We start from the raw sequence: 14,715 nt of genomic DNA, 5'->3' as shown, positions 1-14,715 counted from the left end.
CTGTCTGTCTGTCTGTCTGTCTGTCTGTCTGTCTGTCTGTCTGTCTGTCTGTCTGTCTGTCTGTCCCTTCATCCTCGATTCAACCACCCGCCCTCCTTAACAACAAGGAATAACAACAGAAAAAAAATTTAATGCGAAGGGTATGTAGGAAAGACCGTCTCCAGCTACTGAAACTGCTACCAGGGTTCACTCACGCCCGCGTTACACAGCGCAAGGGAAACCTTAGGCATATATGAGGAATGGAATGGATGACTTTAATATAGGAGGAGGCCAATAGGCCCTGCTGTGCGACACGGGGAAAAGGGGAGGGGTAGATTGTTCCTATAAAGTCTGCACTGCACTGTGAGCGTTCACTTAGCACGATATGCACAGGTGAAGTTGTGTTGAGGACACTCTAATACGACCATGATTGGGGTATCCAAAAGGAGCCGTTCAGGAGCCACAAAGGGTGTGTTTGGGGGGACATCTGGAGAGTGGGTGAACGATCCGCCATCATACTACTTTATAGAGACCTGTTTTGAGACCGAATTCTGTAATTTTCTGTAAAATTTGGGGGTTGTTTCTGACGTGTTGGACATGTTCTCCAGAAGCCGTCGGGCGTACTTGCGTTGTAAGGAACTGGTCGCGGTCAGTCGAGTAACCTGAACAAGCCCAGATGAGGTGGAAAAGGTTCGGTGTATTGTTGCTGCCACAGCAGGGGCACCGAGGACTAGCAAGGTGCCTATGCGTTGTCCATTTGGAGATGACGTCCGGAGTGAAGGCCGAGTCAGCGTAGACTTTATTAACGAAAATTTCTCCTGTTCTTGGCAGGGACTGGAGGCCGACGCCTCACCATATATGAGGAAAAAATTAGTTCCGCCACCCGAAGTACTTTTCACATACCAAAATAAGTACTGTAGGTACGTTTGTGTATTTATTACCCCAGTTGTTGAGATAGTGATTCGTTGCTTTGATTGACACTGTATTTGTACACTGCTGTCATATCTGTAAACTCGAGGCTTTCGCCCTGTCAGGAGACATTTGGATCTCCTTTTGCCTTTCTTCTTAAGCATATGTATTTATGTACAAATGTAGATTTGATTTGATTTGGTCTTTTTTAATTAAAAATACACGTTGGGCGGTTTTTAACGATGAATTAACCACGCTTAAAATGGTTCCCAAAGAGGCGAGATGAGGGCAAACAATACAGCAAAAGTCTTCAGTTCGCGCAATTCCAAGCAAGATATACAGAAGGTAATCGATGGCTCTTGAGCAGTGCAGTAGTGTACGCGCATGCACTTTCACGTGTTCTCAGTTCTGTGTATTGGCGTTGAGTTCGACTACGGGTGGCACTGCGAAGCGCGTCTCGGTGACATCAGCTTAGGGATCCTCGCATTTGTCGTCTGCTTCTCTATTGTCTGCGACTCTATTGTCTGCGACTGGTTAACAACATACCCACTCGGGCGGATTGGCACCGCCAATCACAGCAGCCGTCATAAGCCCGCCGCTGATTCAACAGTTCACACGGGGCTGTGAAAGACGGTCCACGAAGGAGAAGTCAGGGAGGCGGCGCTTTGAGCAACACCTTCTCCAGGGTCGCCTCCGTTTCCTCGTGGTTTTCTGCGAGTGGTAGGAGCAGGGCGGGGATAAATTTGGAACATTGTTCCTTAGTATTCCGAAGAGTCTGATTGCAGGTCGTTCCGTCGCATCGAATTGCCTTGAGTGTAATTGGAAAACTCTGGTCGGATTAGATAATTTACGTTAGTATATGCTAGGCTTAGATATAGGTTCGGTTTAGACTAGGTAAGTTTAGGTTAGTTAAAGTTTGGTTAGGATGCTTTGGAAGGGCCTTTTAATATCTCTAATGCTGCGGAACATCCTGCAAAGAGGTCCTCCCGGAGTATTCCCGGGTGTCAGCCTGATGTTTGCCTCAACTTCATGTGTTCTCTTCAAAGCCCACAATGCCAGTCTGGCGGATTGGCTTGTGACTAGCAGGTAGCGTTCGATTCACCAGTGCACTTATGTCTCCTGCATCAACATACCCAACCACTGTTACGAATCAGCACGAGGTGCTTGATGGTTGCCCTGTCCGCGCAAGATACCCCGGCGAAGTTTGGTTCATTGCGGAGAAGTTCCGTGTTTGGCGGTGAATCGAGCCGATCAGGAGCAACGTGTGGGCAGATGCCGGAGCCCGGCTGCCGGGAGCCACTCGGGGTGAGGGAGTTAACGTCAAGCGCCTCGCCACGCGGGCGCGCGGCATGCGAGAAGCGAGCCTGCTGCGCCTGCTGCAGGCGTTCGTGGTCAGCCAGGTGGCCTACGTGGGAGCCTTCCACGACTGGCGGACCCAAGAACGCGCAAAGATCGACGCGGCGATACGCAAGTCGTACCGGGCGGCCCTGGGCCTCCTCAACAGCACGAGCAACGCGGCCCTCGCGTCTCTAGGAGTACACAACACGCTCTCGGAGATCAGCGAGGCGCAGCGAACGTCTCAACTGGAGCGCCTAGGGTCGACCCGCACGGGCAGAAGGTTACTACAGCGCGTGGGACTAAGCTGCTCCTTCGACGAGGAGGACGAGCTAGTACCGCTGCGCGACGACATCGCAAGCAGCCTGGTGATCCCGCCGCTACCCAAGAACGTGGCGCCGGGGCGAAACTCGGAGCGGAGGATGGCGCGGGCGTGCGCGCTCGCCAAAGGGTACAATGGGAGGAGCGACGCGGTGTACGTGGACGCTTCCAAACGCCGCGACAGGGAAGACACCTACGCCGTGGTGGCGATACGAGCCGCCACGGGAGAAGTACTGAGTGCGGGCAGCGTGCAAGCCAAGACCGCCAGACAGGCGGAGGAGGCGGCCATAGCGCTGGCCCTGCTTCACCCCGACACGCGAACGGTGTTCAGCGACTCGAAGTCGGCCATCGCCAATCTCGCCAGGGGTATGGTCTGCAAGACAACGATGCGAGTCCTCTCCGGCATCGGGGAAGGCGCGCGCAAGAACGCAACGACGACCGTGCGCTGGTTTCCGGCCCACATGGGTCGGGAGCTGCGAGGCGGCTACAGGAACGTCAACGAGGCAGCCGACGCTGCGGCCCGTGATCTCGCCGCGTGCCGGGCCGCGCCAGCGACGGACGCCGACGTCGACGAGGAGCCAAGCAACGACGAGGACGACAACGGCGCAGAGCCCCTGACCACATACGGTGCTACGCTGTGTTGGTATAGGACAGAGAGGCAGGCCTATCCTCCGCCCCACCCGGGGCTTGCGAGGAGAGAGGCCGTGCTTCTACGACAACTGCAAACCGGGACGGTGCTTACGCCGGCGCTTGCGCGCCACGTGTGCCCGGACATGTACGAGGACGAGGTGTGCAGTGTGTGTGCGCGTGTGAACGCAGACTTGGCCCACTTGATGTGGGGATGTGCGGACCATGACTCAAGTGCGGGGAGGCCGATCCTCCCACCGGACATTGCGGACTCGGTGCGCTCTTCGGGGCGAGAAGATCAGCTAAGGGCCATCCAGCGGCTCGAGGCTGCACTGGACAGGCAAAGGCGAAAGGGGAACCCGCACTCCTCTCGGCCTCCTCCTGCGGGAGCGAGGGCTAGGGGCGACAGCGGCGGCACTCCAAGTAGCCCGCGCCGACCAGACGTAGACCTCGGGGTCGGCCCGACGCCGCGGTGAGCGGTGAAGACTACGGGACGGTGAAGCCCTGCGTGGCCTGACCCGTCCCCGACTGCCGGTACCTCAATAAAGTCCTTTCTCTCTCTCTCTCTAACGGTTGCAGCAGCCGTTGCGTTAAAGGAGCCATGAATACAAAACAGAAGTTTGGTTCATTCGTAAGGTTTCCTCGTTAGAATCTCACTGACACCACTTTTAACGTACTCTTCGCTGAAATAGGCTATATAGTTATGGAAAAAGGGAATGGCCATGCGACCCACTAGCTCATTTCCCGCAACAGAATCTGTGATGTCATATGAGCCCAGCTGTGGGATTGGCAGAAGCCGGCAAAAGCAAACGTAATTTAGGCAGAGCTTACAAGCTCGCCAAACGAGCTATTTGCGCCTAAATTCAATGCATATCTATTTTACAGCAGCAAGAATTGTGCGGTAAACAACAAAAGCTACGAAAATACACGTAAACATAGAAGTACCGATGCGTACTGCTGTTGGTATTGGGCGCACTATGCTTGTTTTAGCTGCAGAGCAGTCCGACGCTTTGGAGTTGCCTTATACGACGCTGGCTGATTGGCGTAAGCAACGTTGCCTTACGTGACCCTGTTTGTCAAGCATACCCCATGATTCACGAAAATGACTACTTTCTACCCTAACATGAACAAGCCCGGTGTAAATACGGTCAAAAGCAAAGCAACGGCGCAGTGCTGAGTATGCTACTGCCGTCTGGGAGGTTTGACGGCAAGAAAGTCTAGATAGCCGAATGGCGCACTGGAAGTTTGTATACGCGCCGTTATGACTTCATTGTAGACGTCACCAAAACACACGATCTGGCAGGAGAATCAAAATTTTCACCTAAATTGATTAATTTATCAGTGAATACGGCATCATTTGCTGCCGCGGAAGCGCTGGTGACGCTATAAAACACGAAATCTTGGGAATAAAACAAACTTGTATTTTGTCTTCATTGCTCCGTTAACCAGATGAACCGTCTCAAGCAGAGCCGTGTTGCAAGTTCAATCCCTCTGCAAAAGGTAGCCTTGAGTTAGACTCTCTCCTTCCCCTTCGCTCTCTACGACACAGCGTGCACCTGCTTCCGGAAAAGAACGCCTGTTGGCGTTTGGGAATTCTAGGTATATATTCTCGCCCCTCAGAGAGCCAAAAAAGCGCGTCCTCGCGCCTTGATTAAAACTCTTCTGGGCCCGTTCAAGTTGTCATGTTGTGAGCACGCCAGTGTGCTGACTCTTGTACCATCGCTTTCGTCCCCTCGCCATGCACTAAACAAGTTAAGTTTCGCTCCTCGCTCTTCATCGTCGGAGCCGAGAGAACTTTCTCGCGAGCATCTCACCTACCACGCTACCTCGATATGACGGAGGTACGAAGTCGGGCGAGTGCCTTCACCATTGTTAGACCATGCACATAAATTTATACAAAGAAGTGGAGCTCATGCATTTTAAAATCAATCGCAAGAGGAATCTAAAATGTCCCGTAACTTCCTTTGGAATGTCCAGTGTGGAGTCAGATAACACCTCCATTGGGGCTACTAAATGTCTACTTTCGCTCTTCCATACCCAACTGGAAGCACAGCGGAGATAGATTTCTCGGAAGCGCACAACAGCACTCAGTGATTTTATCTCCGCAGATGCCTTTCTTGCGACTTTCCGATTCCGAGTAAGCCCAGACCGGGCACATCCTCTTACACCCCACCGTCTAGTGTTGAACAATCTTGATCAACTCCTGAAACGAACTTTCGGTTCGGCCTGCGTAGCCTGAGGAGTGGGGTCGCGGCATCTCACACTATCCAGTCCTGGGTTTGATTCCTTGCAGTTCCACCTTTTTCTTCCCGGGATGTTCTATTGAAAGTTTTGTTGAGTGGACACGGCAGCACCGCTTTGACAATGTCACCTTACGTGCATCTACCTTTGCAGGTTTTGGCTTAATGGTTCTTCGTGGACGGAGCAGTGGCCCTTATTATCGCCGGACAAAAGTGCCCTCATGGACAGTGCGCACCAACCATGAAAAGAACGCATCCAGTGCGCAGCTTGATCGCCTGTGGCAACAACGATGCTGTGCCTGTGGACTTCGTCGACTGCGCACCCCTGGGGAGCACGATGACGTCCTCGGCCTCCCCGGTTGCAAGCCGCCCGGAGCACACAAAAGCAAACACCACCGTTTCAGTCTTCAGTTGACACAGCAACACCGCAGTGAGAATGTAGCCTTATGGGCCCCCGCTTGTGCAGGTTGGTGGCAGAAAAATGTGGCTTTCGTAGTAACTGTATATCTGCTTGATTGTACTGCCCTGTCCATATACTGTTCTTGGTTGCTTGAATGACTGTGTTTCAGTTTTAAGCCTGTTGCTGCAATTGTCCGGTGACGTGGAAGAAAATCCTGGGCTCGAGGTTGGAAATATGCTGGAGGAAATATTAAGTAACGGGTGTAAATTATTAGCAAAAAGTAACGAAATTCCGGCAAAGCCGACATTTATAGATGCCTGCGTTTCTGACATGCAGGTCAGGCTCCAGGCTATTAAAAAACAACTTGAATGGTTGGGCGAAACTCAGAACCGGCTTGGAACGATAGAATTAAGTGTTGGTCGCCATTACAGGCAATTGACGGCTCTCGCCAGGAAGATCAATTACTGGGAAAACCGTTCTAGACCCAACAATGTTATTGTAAGCGGAGTAGAGGAAGAAGAATCTGAAGACGAGGCAGTACCTTTAAGAAAGGTGAATGATGAAATCTTTGGCAAAGTACTTAGCTCAAAGTGTAGCTTTATTGAGAGAATTCACGATCTATAGGAAAGAAAATACCTGGAAGGGACTGACCGATCATTTTAAAAGTAGCAGATTTCAGGGACAAAATCAAAATACTGAAAAATTCCAATAAACTCAAGGGGACACAGCTCAGTATCTGCGAAAATTACTCCAGACGAGTTGTTGAAATCAGAAAACAACTATATGTTTTATCAGTGGAAGGAAGAAAAAAGGGAACAAAAGCTAAATTAATTTTGATAAAGTAACGAATGTTCTTTACGCGTTGAATGAAGCCATAAATGAGTGGTTCCGGTATACTAGCTCAGGTACCACCAGCTCTGACGTACGCAAACCGCGACCAACAGGATCTGTGAAGGTTATTACTGCAAATGGCAGGAGTTTGCTGAGTAACCTCGTGAGAACCAGGGTACAATATATTGCACACTCGTTCTCAGCGCCGTAGTGGTTTTAGAAGAGCCGTAGAAGGAAAGATCGCTTGTGCATAGAATTGCCCCGACATGTGCTGCCATCTAGCACAGTGTGGGAGAAGTCAACTGCGCGTTTCTTTTTGCGCGCCATTTTGACGATAGCCTCCGTTCCCGTGAAGTCGCTCTACTCGGCCCGGCGAAGTAAGATGCTCTTATTGTCTTACCGCTTTACGGAATGGTTGGAAATTTGTGTTGAATGGATTGTTGAATGTGTATGGATCATCTAAAACTCAATTTTATTTCGGGCTAAGTGTATTTTGTTTGTTTTCGCGCTGAATTCTTTTGTGTACATTTAATTGCCCACTGGGATCGAGGTACATTGTATTAGGTATTTTCGAGTGTGCGCGCCGTATGTACTGTTACGATGACCGGGAAGTAAATTGGTATTTGACTTTACCAAATAAGCTTTTTTTGGTTTATACTACAACGTTATCAATTTCGAATTTTCTGCACTGTGCTAGGGCTGCGGCTGAAAACTGCCGAGGCGATTTTGAAAACCACTGCTGTTCAGGACACATCGGATCTCGACTTGTCAGAAGACGAAGAGGGCACTACTGTTCTACAAACATCATCATCATCACCCCTCCCAGATCTGCGACCACGACAGCACCATTGCCTCATGTCTCTTTCAGGACAGCGGGCGCCAGACACACGCCCAAGATCTCTGAACACAAGTCACAATCAAGGTGCCGTAATCTCGGATGCTCTCAACGCACGAAGTTTCGGTGCACTCGCTGCGACGTTTTTCTTTGTTTAACTTCCTCAAGAAACTGCTTCAAGCATTTTCTTAGCTAGAATTTCCAGCTGGAGATCTGTCTTTTCTTTTATTACGTGCGATATGTGATTTTTTTCGTGCGCTGAATCCCTGTGGGAAATATATTGCACATGCCATCAGAGGCCAACGCCAAATTTTACATCAATAAAACTTTTTTGTTGTGATACCCTGGGTCCAATGGGCTGATGTACACCTTTTCTTCTACTACACGCGGCAGTTTGTTAGTCGGGTCTCACGAGGGTAAAGCTGATGCTGTGGAAGCCAAAAATCTGAAGCATGACCCGGATATAATGATCGTAACAGAAGCTTGGTTACATACGAATGTAGTAGATTCGGAAGTAACCCCTCCACGTTAGATTACTGTTAAAAAAATACCGGACAAAAAAGAGATCTTTGAAACGAACACGCCGGGGCAGTGGCATGGCCAAGACCAAGCGTTTATTGTGATAGCGCGGCTTAATGTAGCGTTGTGCGAGAGGGGTTAAGAGGGGGGAAGGAGAAGGAGCAGTGGTGATAACGGCGGCTTCGGCTGGCGTGACGTCACAGATACATCATTTCGCTCCCCCTACGGTGAGTAACGGTCTGGCGGTTTGCGTTGCCGGCCCGACCGACGCAACACCGGAGTGGAGGTGCTTCCGGCGATCTCGTTGCTTGTTGGCACTCGCCTCGGTGTTCCTTCTGCTAGGGGTCCGCCGGCAGTTTCCTGGCACCCGGAGTCACTGGCTTCTCCTTGGTCGTGCTCCAGCTCCCGTGGCTTCACCTGGTCGCTGTGGCGCCGAATGGTTTCCCCCTCCGGACCGTCGGCATTCACTAGGTGGGCTCCGTCTGTCGATGTAATGCTGTCTGGAGTCCACCGCTCGCCTCGCCCGAAGTTCCTCACCCAGACAGGCTCACCGGGCTGCCACACATCGAGGGAGGGACGGTCAGCTGGCGAGGGCGGAACGGACACTGCGTTGTCCAGCCTGGAGCGAAGATCGTAGCCCATTAGGAGTTGCGCTGGTGTCCGGCCCCCGGCCCGCGGCGTCCTGCGGTACCTGTGCAAAATCCTCGCCAGGCGGGTTTTCAGTGACCCTTGCACATTCTCTCTCAAAGAATACTTGACAGTACGCACCGTCCGCTCCGCGAGCCCATTGGACTGGGGGTGACACGGCGCTGTTCGCAGGTGTACTATGTTATTCAGCTTCATAAAATTGTGAAATTCCCAACCAACTCGTAAACTGTGGGCCAGCATCGGATACCAGCGTTCGGGGGAACCAGAATGTACCAAACAAGGTGCGCAGTGCCTCTATGGTGGCGTGCGTGGTGGAACTCTTCATGGGTATCGCTTCTATCCACTTACTGTGTGAATCCACCACAATCAGTAGCATGTGACCATCGACCGGCCCCGCAAAATCGATATGCAGCCTCGTCCAACGCTCATCCGTCTCCGGCCATGCAACCGGGGGTTTCTTGGGGGGCATAGGGGCAGCTTGGATGCAACTGGGGCAGGACTTAACCATGTGCTCAATGTCATTATCGATCCGGGGGTACCACATCAAAGAGCGCCCTAGCCGCTTCATTGAGCAAATTCCTTGATGAGTACAGTCGAACACGGATATATCGAACTCCAAGGGAATCGCGAAATAGTTCGATATATGAAAAATTCGATATAAAAAATATGGGCTCAGACCTCACCTAAGGCGGGCGATCACTTGCCGATCGTCGCATTCAAGAATGACAACTAATTCCGCACTCAAGACACAACAGGACGCTTTATTTCCGTGAAAAAAAAATCGCCTGCTTCTTCGTCCTGGAAATTAAATTAAAGACGCTGGTCTCGATCTTCTCGAGGCTGCACAACTAGAAAATTCCAGCAGTACGCTGCGCCTTCGCACACCACACACAACACGCACGCAAAAGAAGAACAGCGCGCACGTACCACAAGAACTTTGAAGGTAACAATTCCAAGCGCTCGCGATGGTCATCTCCGAGAGAAACAGTGATCTCCGAAAGGTGCGGGACAACTCGCCAAACAGCAGCAACAGCAGCAAAATGCAAAAGAAGGAGGAGGCCGACATGCGCCTTCGTTCCCTCTTCCCTTTCCCGAGACGACATCGGGGGAAGACAAACCCAGAGAGAGAGAAAACAAAACCTTTTTCGGCAAGCCAGGGAACGTACGCAGCCGCCAAAAAAAAGGACGTGCGCATTCGGGGCATCCCTACCTCGCACTGTCAAATTTTCCGAGCGTTCGGGCTTGTGTGCCTAGAGAGATTTAGCATACCGGGCTCCGTCCGCTAACGCTACGGTGGCCGGTAGCGGGGCCCGACTGGGCAAGCGCAAATTCGTTCCGGTAGGGGGGATTAATTTTGCGAGCCAGCCTTCGCCATGCCCGTGCATTCCTCTATATCCTCCTCAACCTCAATGGGGGGTGCGCCAAGCCGCCGAAGAGCACCTTCCAGCTCGCGCGGCGTTCGATATAACCAATGTCGGGAAAAATGCGGTTCGATATAGAAGTACGAATTCCTATACTTTTACACAGAATTTTCAAGGGGATAATTTATGAGTTCGATATAGACAATAATTCGATATACCAGTGTTCGATATATCCGTGTTCGACTGTATCATACAGCAGACGTAACATCACTGATTGAGCACTCTTAGGGAGGATCACTCGATGGCCCCAGTAGAGAAGCCCGTAACTCCCCGTTATCTCCGCCTTTCAGTTGAAGTATGGCATCAAGTGCTGGTCCTCAGGCCTCAAATGTCTTGGCCAACCCTTTTAGCACTCATTTTTGCACCTTTGCTAAATCGTCATCGAGCTCCGTGAGAGTGCCCAGTTACTTCGCGGGCATGACACCATCATTGAGGGTTTCCGTGAGCAGGACATACTCACCGTCCCCAGTTTCTTCCTGCGTCTCTGACTGGGAAGTTGCTGACGCGGGCAGCCGGCTGAGGGAGTCTGCGGGAACGTTCTTTCCCGGGCTGGTGTTTGATGACGTAATCGTATGCGCTGAGCAGCAGAGCCCATCGCTGGATTCGCGCAGCAGCCATCACAGGTACTGGCCTGTCTGGATGAAGAAGTGCCACAAGGGGCTTATGGTCCGTCATCAATGTGCAAGTATTGCCGAATAAGTATTGTCGGAATTTCGATGCACCAAACACACGTGCCAAGGCTTCACGCTCCAGCTGCGAGTAATTTTTCTCAGCTTCCGTCAATAACCGAGAACGGAACCCTATGGGTCGAAGTACCCCGCCCCCGACATCGTGTGAAAGCACTGCGCCGATTCCGTCCGGGGAGGCATCGCATTCCAGGACTAGCGGTCTGTGTGCGTCAAAATGCGCCCGAAAATCTGCGGATTTGAGAAGGTCTTTCACATTGCTGAATGCCTGTTGTTGAGTGGTACCCCACTCCCACTTGGCTTCCTTCCGGAGTAGTTGATATAAGGGCGCCATGGCGGTCGATGCATTGCGCAGAAACCTGTGGTAGTACGTGACCATGCCAAGGTACGACCTTAATTCTGCGGGATTTCGCGGTGCTTGAACCCCCAGGATGGCGTCTGTTCTCCGTCTTTGGTTGAAGACCTCAAGAGCTGATTCGAGGTCCCAAAAAATCCACCTCTGGTTGGCGGAACTTGCACTTGTCTGCGTTCAAGCGCACGCCATATTCCTGGAAACGCTTCAATACTGCGCGCAGTGTGGTGCAGTCATTGCGTTTCTCTGCCACGAGGACGCCATCTAGGTAGACCTGAACACCCAGAAGACCCTGAAAAATGGTCTCCATACGACGTTGAAACACGGCCGGCGCGGACGCCACTCCAAATGGCAGGCGAGTGAAGCTGAACAGTCCCTTATGCGTGTTTATGGTTGTGAGTAGCATGGCTTCCTCATCCAACGGAAGCTTGTTGTACGCCTCCCGCAAGTCTATCGTGGTAAAAACTTCACCGCCGTTTAATGTCGCCAGGATGTCCTCCACCCGTGGCAACGGATATTCCTCAGTGTGACAGGCTTTGTTTACCGTTAGTTTAAAATCGCCGCAAAGGCGGATGCAGCCATTCCGTTTCACTACCAGTACCACTCGCGCGGCCCACTTCGAATGAGGCACCGGGACAATAATACCCGCGCCCGAAAGGCGGTCCAGTTCCGCGTCGACCTTTGGACGAAAAGCGTAAGGAACTTCGCGTGCTTTTCAAGATTTCGGCACCACGTTTTCTCGCGTCTCGAAGTGTACCGGAGGCCCTTTTATGAGCCCTAAACCTGGCGTCAACACATCAGCGAATTCTGCTAGCAACTGGTCCACGTTAATGTCGTCAGCACCGACTAACGGCAGTTGCTCACCTGGCGTGTTCACGTTCATGACCGGTGCCTCGAGCATGTGGAACGCTTGAATCAGGTCGCGTCCGCAGAGGTTGCGGCCGGAGCAACAAAGGACTTGCGAAGATCCCTCCGTCGACCTGTTTCCGCACGAAACCTTGAGCTTAAGTTGTCCCCGCACTGGAAGCCGTCCCAGGAAGCAGGTCAGTTCAAATGGCGAACCACGCAGCTTGGGCCACACTGCTTTGTTCTGTTAATATGTGGGCCACGTGATGACCGAAACCGGTGAGTCTGTGTCGACCTGCATGTCCACTTGGAACCCCAGCACAATCCAAGGTGCGCACGATGGGTTGCATCATGCCGATGTGGCCGATATGACTGTTCGCTGCCTCCAGCGCGAACACACCGTCGGTACCCGTGTCTTCCTCCCGCGACAACAAGGCGTGTACTTGGCGCACTGGTGGCACCACCCCGAAACCACTCTCACGGCGGCAACAGGCTCGGGCGATATGACCTCGTTGTTTGCACTTGACGCCGATCGGAAGCGGCAATCCTCGGGTCCGTGCCCCTTTGCTCCGCAGCGGTAGCACGTAATCTGTGGCCGGCTTTTTGGGCGAAAGGACTGGCCTCCCAGCGCATGCACAGTTCCCTCAGCGGCGGGGCTTACTATCTCTTGCGCGTTGGCTTCGGCCATTTCGGCGGATATGGCAATTTCTTCCGCTTCGCTCCTCGTCAGATGCGGTTTCGCGAGTAGCTGCAGACGCACTCCTGCGCTTTGCAGTCCACACACGATGCCATCTCCTAGCATCCTATCCAACGATGTACCAAAATTGCAGGTGTCCGCTATCTGTCGAATCGCCACGATAAAATCCTTGACCGGTTCGCCGGGCAGCTGGTTGCGGGGGAAGAACTTATAAGACTGTGCTATCTCGTTCAGTTGCGGCGAAAAGTGCTGCTTAGGCAAGGCTACCACTTGTGGGTACGAAAGTTCATTCACCTTATCCGGAGCACAGCATCCTCTCAGTACGTTGACGGTGTGGGTGGACAGTGCAGTCACCAGCAGGGCCCGCTTCTTTTTGACTTCCATGCCATTCCCCTCAAAGAAGGCTTCCAGCCGAACCTGGTAAGCGGGCCACTTGTCGCTTGTCTCGTCGAACTGCGGCGGGCTGGCGTATCCTCCCGTGGGTACAGCGGTCATGGTGGACTGAGTTAACGCCCCGTTCTCATCCCATCCTCGTCACCACTGAAACGAACACGCCGGGGCAGTGGCTGGGCCAAGACCAAGCGTTTATTGCGATAGCGCGAATGCAGCGTTGTGCGAGAGGGGTTAAGAGGAAGGGAAGGAGAAGGAGCAGTGGTGATAACGGCGGCTTCGGCTGGCATGACGTCACAGATACATCAGTCTTGGTGCTGCTTTTCTTATTAAAGAGAACATTAGGTTTTCAGTGTTGGATGATAACTGTGACAAAGAAATGTTTTGGATTATGACCAGGTTCAGCCGGCGAACTGTGTATATTGGGGGGATTTATATCGTGCCGATTTCTTCCCCAGATATAACCACAGGTGGTGGTAAAAACGTTTATTTGAGCTTTAGGGGAGAGGGAAGGGGAAGTGGTCAGCCTCCCATGTCCAGGAGGCCGCGAGCCCGCGCCGATTCCAGAGCTCGTTTCACCAGGGCGAGCTGCTGCTCCGGTGACGAGCTGGTCAGAGCGGACTCCCACTGCTCAAGGGTGGGGGAGTGAAGGGGGGTTGGGTGCTGCGGGCAGGAGAAGACTAGGTGGAAGGTGGTAAGAGGAAGGTCACACGCTTGGCAGTTATGGGGGAATAGGGATGGGGATATGTGCGAGAGAATCGTGTGATTATAGAAAGTTTCCGTCTGAAGGCGGCGATAGACATAGGCTTCATGTGGGGTAAGGGATGGGTGGGGAGGAGGATACCTTCTTCTGTTGTTTGTGTAGTGGGAAAGGATGGAGCTATAGGTAGAGTCCAGCGGTGTTAAGGTGGTGCTTGCAGAATGTGGACGTCCTGTGGTATCTAGCCTTGCAGAGGGGAGTGCCCGGTTGTGGAGAGCGCGGGCTGCGGCATGGGCCGCTTCATTCCCAGCAAGACCAGAGTGGCCAGGGGTCCAAACTATTGTTATTTCTATTTCTTCGGGGAGACAGTGAAAGATGGGAAGAGCTTGAGGGGGTGCCAGGCCAGCTTGATACCACCGGCATGCTTGCTGAGAATCGGTGATGATGGTTAGGTAGGGCTGTTTTTGGTGGGTGGTGGTCGCATGAGCGACGGCGAGTGCCTCTGCTGTGGGAACTGGTAGCTGCTTGTAGGTGGCTGCAGTGGCGAGATGGCCGGTAGAGTCCAGGGTGACGAGGGTGGTGTGTGAACCGTTGGGAGTATGGGCGATATCCGTGTAGCGCGTTTGGGCGTCGGTTTCATACCGCCTTGTGAGTGTTCTGACACGAGCTTCTCGCCTTCCCCTATTGAACGTCGGATGCATATGTTTCGGGATTGGGGCGACCCTAAGCCGCTGGCGAATGTGAAGAGGGATGCGTTGAAGTTCGTGAGTTGCAGACGGGGTGGACCGCCCAATGGTGCGAAGCACGTTCCTGCCAGTGGGAGTAAGGGCCAAACGTTGTAGCTGTGAGGTTCGTTGGGCTTCCAGAATTTCACTGAGGGTATTATGCAGCCCAAGTTGGAGTAGACGCTCAGTAGAGGTAAATGTAGGGAGGCCCAAGGCAGCTTTGTAAGTTTTGCGGATTAGGGCATCCAGCTTGG

The 14,715-nt window shown here is 52.5% G+C and overlaps 2 pseudogenes; one reads left to right on the top strand and one right to left on the bottom strand.

Annotated features, from left to right (window-relative positions):
* The first annotated feature begins 5,535 nt into the window (after nucleotides 1–5,535).
* On the top strand, nucleotides 5,536–7,546 carry LOC144146708 (uncharacterized; annotated as a pseudogene).
* A 612-nt stretch (nucleotides 7,547–8,158) lies between these two features.
* On the bottom strand, nucleotides 8,159–13,141 carry LOC144146707 (uncharacterized; annotated as a pseudogene).
* Nucleotides 13,142–14,715: the final 1,574 nt, after the last annotated feature.

The sequence above is a fragment of the Haemaphysalis longicornis genome, unplaced genomic scaffold, assembly GCF_048455015.1.
Source record: "Haemaphysalis longicornis isolate Haplotype H1 unplaced genomic scaffold, Haemaphysalis longicornis Haplotype H1 scaffold_7, whole genome shotgun sequence".
Classification (NCBI taxonomy): Eukaryota; Metazoa; Arthropoda; class Arachnida; order Ixodida; family Ixodidae; genus Haemaphysalis; species Haemaphysalis longicornis.
The sequence above is the reverse complement of the archived record's forward strand: the minus strand, read 5'-3'. Positions and strand labels throughout refer to the sequence as shown.